Source organism: Coregonus lavaretus (genome assembly GCF_964263955.1).
Source record: "Coregonus lavaretus genome assembly, chromosome: 2".
Taxonomy (NCBI): Eukaryota; Metazoa; Chordata; class Actinopteri; order Salmoniformes; family Salmonidae; genus Coregonus; species Coregonus lavaretus.
In genome coordinates this window covers 15,395,972-15,405,062 of record NC_139989.1, presented here as the reverse complement: position 1 = coordinate 15,405,062, position 9,091 = coordinate 15,395,972, and positions in this window count along the sequence as shown.

Below are 9,091 nucleotides of genomic sequence, written 5' to 3'. Positions count from 1 at the left end.
GGGATTCTTTGATCACCTAGGACATGCACGCTGCAATGGTTCTACTGCTGGCTATGATCAGCATCCTGGATATCAGGTAAAATGGTCCTCCAGGGTAGGAGAACAATAAAATATAAAGATATTATAGCAAGTGGTCTGCAAGTAAAGCAAGTGATGATGGATACAGTGGGGGAAAAAAGTATTTAGTCAGCCACCAATTGTGCAAGTTCTCCCACTTAAAAAGATGAGAGAGGCCTGTAATTTTCATCATAGGTACACGTCAACTATGACAGACAAATTGAGAATTTTTTTTCCAGAAAATCACATTGTAGGATTTTTAATGAATTTATTTGCAAATTATGGTGGAAAATAAGTATTTGGTCACCTACAAACAAGCAAGATTTCTGGCTCTCACAGACCTGTAACTTCTTCTTTAAGAGGCTCCTCTGTCCTCCACTCGTTACCTGTATTAATGGCACCTGTTTAAACTTGTTATCAGTATAAAATACACCTGTCCACAACCTCAAACAGTCACACTCCAAACTCCACTATGGCCAAGACCAAAGAGCTGTCAAAGGACACCAGAAACAAAATTGTAGACCTGCACCAGGCTGGGAAGACTGAATCTGCAATAGGTAAGCAGCTTGGTTTGAAGAAATCAACTGTGGGAGCAATTATTAGGAAATGGAAGACATACAAGACCACTGATAATCTCCCTCGATCTGGGGCTCCACGCAAGATCTCACCCCGTGGGGTCAAAATGATCACAAGAACGGTGAGCAAAAATCCCAGAACCACACGGGGGGACCTAGTGAATGACCTGCAGAGAGCTGGGACCAAAGTAACAAAGCCTACCATCAGTAACACACTACGCTGCCAGGGACTCAAATCCTGCAGTGCCAGACGTGTCCCCCTGCTTAAGCCAGTACATGTCCAGTCCCGTCTGAAGTTTGCTAGAGTGCATTTGGATGATCCAGAAGAGGATTGGGAGAATGTCATATGGTCAGATGAAACCAAAATATAACTTTTTGGTAAAAACTCAACTCGTCGTGTTTGGAGGACAAAGAATGCTGAGTTGCATCCAAAGAACACCATACCTACTGTGAAGCATGGGGGTGTAAACATCATGCTTTGGGGCTGTTTTTCTGCAAAGGGACCAGGACGACTGATCCGTGTAAAGGAAAGAATGAATGGGGCCATGTATCGTGAGATTTTGAGTGAAAACCTCCTTCCATCAGCAAGGGCATTGAAGATGAAACGTGGCTGGGTCTTTCAGCATGACAATGATCCCAAACACACCGCCCGGGCAATGAAGGAGTGGCTTCGTAAGAAGCATTTCAAGGTCCTGGAGTGGCCTAGCCAGTCTCCAGATCTCAACCCCATAGAAAATCTTTGGAGGGAGTTGAAAGTCCGTGTTGCCCAGTGACAGCCCCAAAACACCACTGCTCTAGAGGAGATCTGCATGGAGGAATGGGCCAAAATACCAGCAACAGTGTGTGAAAACCTTGTGAAGACTTACAGAAAACGTTTGACCTGTGTCATTGCCAACAAAGGGTATATAACAAAGTATTGAGAAACTTTTGTTATTGACCAAATACTTATTTTCCACCATAAATTGCAAATAAATTCATTAAAAATCCTACAATGTGATCTTCTTGATTTTTTTCCCTCATTTTGTCTGTCATAGTTGACGTGTACCTATGATGAAAATTACAGGCCTCTCTCATCTTTTTAAGTGGGAGAACTTGCACAATTGGTGGCTGACTAAATACTTTTTTCCCCCACTGTATATGTGCTTTCTTGAGCAGGGGGACCTTGCGGGCGCTGCAGGATTTCAGTCCTTCACGGCGTAGTGTGTTACCAATTGTTTTCTTGGTGACTATGGTCCCAGCTGCCTTGAGATCATTGACAAGATCCTCCCGTGTAGTTCTGGGCTGATTTCTTACCGTTCTCATGATCATTGCAACTCCACGAGGTGAGATCTTTCATGGAGCCCCAGGCCGAGGGAGATTGACAGTTCTTTTGTGTTTCTTCCATTTGCGAATAATCACACCAACTGTTGTCACCTTCTCACCAAGCTGCTTGGCGATGGTCTTGTAGCCCATTCCAGCCTTGTGTAGGTCTACAATCTTGTCCCTGACATCCTTGTAGAGCTCTTTGGTCTTGGCCATGGTGGAGAGTTTGGAATCTGATTGATTGCTTCTGTGGACAGGTGTCTTTTATACAGGTAACAAACTGAGATTAGGAGCAATCCCTTTAAGAGTGTGCTCCTAATCTCAGCTCGTTACCTGTATAAAAGACACCTGGGAGCCGGAAATCTTTCTGATTGAGAGGGGGTCAAATACTTATTTCCCTCATTAAAATGCAAATCAATTTATAACATTTTTGACATGCGTTTTTCTGGATTGTTTTGTTGTTATTCTGTCTCTCACTGTTCAATTAAACCTACCATTAAAATTATAGACTGATCATTTCTTTGTCAGTGGGCAAACGTACAAAATCAGCAGGGGATCAAATACTTTTTTCCCTCACTGTATGTCCTCTTTCGTTGGCCTAGTCTTGTTAAATGTTTTTAGAATGTATAGTTTTTTTAAATACAGTGTGCGTTATGTGGGGCGAACAGAATGGGGATTGCACACTGTGTAACTCAGTGGGGGGTTCTATGACTCTATTATCAGGTGTGGGTCTCTGGACCATGTGCAGTGAATTTGCATGTTTGTACAATTGGTTTTCATTGGGCTAGGCCAGGTTTTCAGTGAAGTAGTAGTAGAACCTTGTATGTCCAGTTCTCCTTAACCGTATACTTCACTAGTGTGTAGTGTCACTTTTAAGCGTGTTATCGCACTTAATAGCTTGTGTGCCTTACACCTTCTTCAGTTCATTGCAGCACCTCTGATTGGGTTACAGAGATTGCAGGAATTTAGTAGGTTGCCTAGCATTGCATGCACGCTGTTTTATGAAATTGTGTAGTTAATAAAGATCATTGTTTGCTATATATCTTTGTTGAGTTTTGGTGTCCTATCCTCTGACACCGGACCATTCCGGTCAAACAAAGGTGATGGCAGTGTCACTCTACTCTGCTCAATACAGTACTTGCCCGACCTCCTAGGTGGTCTATTACGATAGGAACAATAGCATGTTAGCCTTATAAATATCTAAATCACTGTAAGTCATCAGGCAACATCCTCTGTTGCTCAGTTTGTAGAGCATGGCGCATGCCTGGGTCGTGTGTTCGATCCCTGCTGTATGGATGCACTACTATAAAAGTGTCTGCTAAATGGAATATATTGTTATATTACAACATCTCTCTTTCTGTGGTCTTATTCATGTTTGATGTATTATAATGACTCCGCCTAGGGCATATTATTTGAACTGAAACACATGTGCTCGGCCAGACAGACAAGGCTGTACATCATACCTTCTTGCCAAGACACTTTGATGGGTTCTCTGTTACAGAATGCCCCTTTCCTCTTCCGTGCTATGTACATCTTGTCCTCCTGGCAGCTGTAAACAATGCCAAACTCTGAGTCAAATACAGAGCATAGAGAGAAGGTTAACTTAAAGTGCGAAGTTTCATTTTCTACAAAGTTTCTACTGTAGAAATAAGAAAACAAAGCCTGCTGAATTCCTGCTACAGAGTTATTATTGTGTTATAAATCTCATGATGTTGCCAAACACAGCAAAACTTTACTTCACAGCAAAACTAATCGACACAAGACGGGAATCTGAGGTAAAAGAAAAGAGAAAATGTGTTAAGGCATTAAATAAGTGAACTCCTATAGGAAGTAAGCACATGATAATTTCAATTAAAACCTACTTTTCCTCAAACCCTTGAGGTCACTCCAGGAAGGCTGTAGCTGCTCTGGTTATGAGGACATTAGATGCTTTCAACCTATGTTAGACTACAGTGCCTAGCAAAAGTATTCAGACCCCTTGGTTTTCTTCGCATTTTATTGTGTTGCAAAGGATGATTAAAATTGATTTGTCCTTTTTTGTCAACAATCTACACAAAATACTCTGTAATGTCAAAGTGGAAGGATATATATATATATATATATATATTTTTTTTTAAGATCAATAAAAATGTAATAACTAAAATATAGTGCTTAAGTATTCAGCTCCCTGAGTCAATACATGCTAGAAACACCTTTGGCATCGATTACAGCTGTGTCTTCTTGGGTAAGTCAATAATAGCTTTGCACACATGGATTGTGCAATATTTGCCCATTATTCTTTTCAAAACTCTTCAAGCTCTGTCTCAAGATGTTGGAGATCATGGCTAGACAGCAATTTGGAAGTCTTGCCATAGATTTTCAAGCAGATTTAACTAAAAACTTTAACTTGGCTACTCAGGAACATTCACTGTTTTTTGGTAAGCAACTCCGGTGTAGATTTGGCCTTGTGTTGTAGGTTATCGTCCTGCTGAAATGTGAATTCCTCTCCCAGTCGCTGGTGTAAAGCAGACTGAAGCAGGTATTCCTCAAGGATTTTGCCTGTGCTTCGCTCCATCCCGTTTCTTTTTATCTTGGAAAAACGCTGCAGTATTTGCCGAAGTCAAGCATAACCCTACCATGATGCAGCCACCACCATGCTTAAAAATGAGGTGGCAGTTACTCAGTGATGTGTTGGATTTGCCCCAAACATAGGTCTTTGCATTCAGGCCAAAAAGTATATTCCTTTGTTGTGTTTTTTGGCTGTATTACTTTAGTGCCTTGTTGCATACAAGATATATGTTTTGGAATATTTATATTCTGTGTATTTGTATTCTTCTTTTCCCTCTGTCATCTAGGTCATTATTGTGGAGTCACTACAATGTTGTTGATCCATATTCAGTTTTCTCCCATCACAGCCATTGAACTCTGTAACTGTTTTAAAATCACGAAGGTCAAGCTAAATCAAGCACAACTCAACAATTATTTGCATTTGATCCAGGTCTGGTTCCTAAGTGCCTGAAAGGTGCTGTACTATGCTTATGTCTCTGATATTCACTAAGCATACACTGGTCTTCAAAATAATTGTAATTACAACAAGATACAGTATCTTATGATATCTCCGACTATCTCTGGATAGTGCCAATACATTACTGAGATATTCCCGGTATCTTGATGCCAGCTTCCTGTAAATTACTGTAATTTCAAAGCAATGAAACACAGTACAATACTGTAAAAGTGACTATTAAACTGTATTTTTACAGTATTTTACTGTAATTACAAGGGATTGGAGCAAGCAGGTTGGCTGATAAAAATGTGTATATTGCAGCATATTAATGAATACTAGGTGTTTTACATTACTTGCACTTCTAGAGGCCTAAACAAAGGCTTCCAAACTGGCTGTGATTACAGGGCAAAACATATCAAATGGACATGGTTAAATATTAAACCATTAAAGGTCAATTTATTAGATTTTTCCCAGATTCATTACAGGTTAAAATTTCAAATCAAATGTAATTCAACTTGAACAATAATAAACAATTCAAACAATAAATAATCAATCCAACTTAAGTTAATCAAAAGAAAAACAAACTATTACCAAAAAACAACAAACAAATGCATTCATACAAATAACATGTAACAATCATCAATCTGTCCATTTGTCAGTCAGTCAGTCATGTTTGGTCTGGTGGAGTGGTTGACGTTGTGTTTGTGTTGAGGGAGGGGTGGGGTCTGAGCTGGCAGTTGCTGGATGAAGGTGGCAGTTGTGGTTGGTCGAGGGTTGGTGCTGGTGTTGGGACTGGTACCGGGAAAACCTGGGTTGGAGATCATGCTGGTACCAGGGCTGGAAAACCTGGGGTTGGTGCTGGGTCTGCAGAGTGGAGGAAGGACAACCTGAGGAGCAAGCAGACCCGCAAGGGAGACCTAGAACCGGAGGTCAATTGTGGCACTCCCCAGTGGTCTGTTCGCTCCGGGTGAAGGTCTGGTGTTTGGTCCCTCCGCCTCGTCTGGTGGTCTGGTGGTGGAAACCGGGATCTAGATTGGTGCTGTGTCTGCAGAGAGGAATGCATTCGACCCAAATGTGTTTTCCGCATATAACCCAAACCCTCTGAATCAGAGGTGCTGGGGGCTGCCTTAATCGATGTCCACGATACCCGGGGAGCAGTTGTGGGGGGTTAACTGTCTTGCGCAAGGGCGGAATGGCAGATCTTTTTCACCTTGCCGGCATGGGGATTCGAATCAGCAACATTTCGGTTACTGGCCCAATGCTCTTAACCTCTCAGCTACCTGCCACATTCTACAGTATTTTATGTTAAAATTACAGAAAAGTCTTACAGTGTGCTGTAAAACACATTTACGGCATTTTACTGTGCATTCTATTGTTTTATAATTGAAATTACAGAAAAATCTTACAGTGTAACAAGCCACATGGGAATGACAAAAACCTAAGGAACATTGCTTCCTGTAGGCTTTCTATTTCTCCCTTTCTATTAGTAATAATTTACAAGTTGTTAACAAATTGTTCTAAATAGAAATGGAGATGATCAATGTCAAACATTTTAGACATAACCTAGCTAGCGTGCTAACGTTAGTGCCAACTCAGACAACAAGCATGTATTCCCAGTACTAATTCACTGGCAAAATCAGCAAAGACTCAGGTAACCAGGTAACCACCCTATATATACATGATGATAACAATAATCGATTTGCCAGCAATGACCGTTTGAAAGCCACAACTTACTGTAGCTAGCTACGTGTTTCCCTTTTCCACTGGGCGAGTTCGGTTTGCATAGCCCGTTGCCCCGATTGGGAGGAGTTTGCCCATTTTAGACCATTCCATTGGTCCATAAGTGAAATCTCCACTCACCGGGGCCACCGGGCCATGCAAAACGAACTTGCCCATTGTCTGCTACAAGAACCGTGTCACGGTGCATCCTTTATTTAAAGGGGGAGATCAAGCTGATCCTAACTGTTCTTTTTTACATTTACATTTTAGTCATTTAGCAGACTCTCTTATCCAGAGCAACTTACAGTTAGTGAGGGCATACATTTTTCATACTGGCCCCCCGTGGGATTCGAACCCACAATCCTGGCGTTGCAAACGCCATGCTCTACCAACTGAACTACACAGGGCCAATTTCTATTTTGCCCTGTTTATCAAAAGTGTTGGAAAACCTTGTCAATAATCAACTGACTGGCTTTCTTGATGTCTATAGTATTATCTCTGGTATGCAATCTGGTTTCCACTCAGGTTATGGATGTGTCACTACATTCTATATGATGTCACCATTGCCCTTGATTCTAAGCAATGTTGTGCTGCTATTTTTATTGACTTGGCCAAAGCTTTTGATACGGTAGATCATTCCATTCTTGTGGGCCGGCCAAGGAGTATTGGTGTCTCTGAGGGGTCTTTAGCCTGGTTTGCTAACTACCTCTCTCAAAGAGTGCAGTGTATAAAGTCAGAACATCTGCTGTCTCAGCCACTGCCTGTCACCAAGGGAGTACCCCAAGTATCTTCTGAATTTACATCAACAACATAGCTCAGGCAGTAGGAAGCTCTCTCATCCATTTATATGCAGATGATACAGTCTCATACTCAGCTGGCCCCTCCCCGGATTTTGTGTTAAACGCTCTACAACAAAGCTTTCTTAGTGTCTAACAAGCTTTCTGCCCTTAACCTTGTTCTGAACACCTCCAAAACAAAGGTAATGTGGTTTGGTAAGAAGAATGCCCCTCTCCCCACCTGTGTGATTACTACCTCTGAGGGTTTAGAGCTTGAGGTAGTCACCTCATACAAGTACTTGGGAGTATGGCTAGACGGTACACTGTCCTCTCCGCACATATCAAAGCTGCAGGCTAAGGTTAAATCTAGACTTGGTTTCTTCTATCGTAATCGCTCCTCTTTCACCCCAGCTGCCAAACCAACCCTGATTCAGATGATAATCCTACCCATGCTAGATTACGGAGACGTAATTTATAGATCGGCAGGTAAGGGTGCTCTCGAGCGGCTAGATGTTCTTTACCATTCGGCCATCAGATTTGCCACCAATGCTCCTTATAGGACACATCACTGCACTCTATACTCCTCTGTAAACTGGTCATCTCTGTATACCCGTCGCAAGACCCCCTGGTTGATGCTTATTTATAAAACCCTCTTAGGCATCACTCCCCCCTATCTGAGATAACTACTGCAGCCCTCATCCTCCACATACAACACCCGTTCTGCCAGTCACATTCTGTTAAAGGTCCCCAAAGCACACACATCGCTGGGTCACTCCTCTTTTCAGTTCGCTGCAGCTAGCGACTGGAACGAGCTGCAAAAAACACTCAAACTGGACAGTTTTATCTCCATCTCTTCATTCAAAGACTCAATCATGGACACTCTTACTGACAGTTGTGGCTGCTTCGCGTGATGTATTGTTGTCTCTACCTTCTTGCCCTTTGTGCTGTTGTCTGTGCCCAATAATGTTTGTACCATGTTTTCTGCTGCTACCATGTTGTACTGCTGCCATGTTGTGTTGCTACCATGTTGTTGTCATGTTGTGTTGCTACCATGCTGTGTTGTCATGTGTTGCTGCCATGCAATGTTGCGTCTTAGGTCTCTCTTTATGTAGTGTTGTGGTGTCTGTCTTGTCGTGATGTGTGTTTTGTCCTATATTATTATTTATTTTTAATCCCAGCCCCCGTCCCCGTAGGAGGCCTTTTGCCTTTTGGTAGGCCGTCATTGTAAATAAGAATTTGTTCTTAACTGACTTGCCTAGTTAAATAAAGGCAACAACAAAAAAACTGTACTAGGGGAGGGCCTAGCTGAATAAACCACCACTATTGGTTCAACGGGATTATTGACAGTAAAAGCACCACTGAAGTGCTGAAATGTCATTCAGAGCAAAATGAAACTCCACCTACTAGGAAGTTAGTGTTTCTTGCATTAGGGCAGCAGGCATGACAGATACAAATGCATACACAGGATATACAAGAGAGTTTTGTAGTCGAGTCAATAAACCTCAAGGTCGAGTCCCAAGTCCCCTGTGCTCAAGTCTGATTCAAGTCACAAGTCCCTATGGCTGAAGTCCTTTTGTGTTTGGCTGGGGGGAGTTGAGCAGAGAATGTCTCAGACCGGGTGCGTTCTAGGAGAGGGCGCTGTGCGGATCTGGATATCACCCGACTGACATTTATTATTA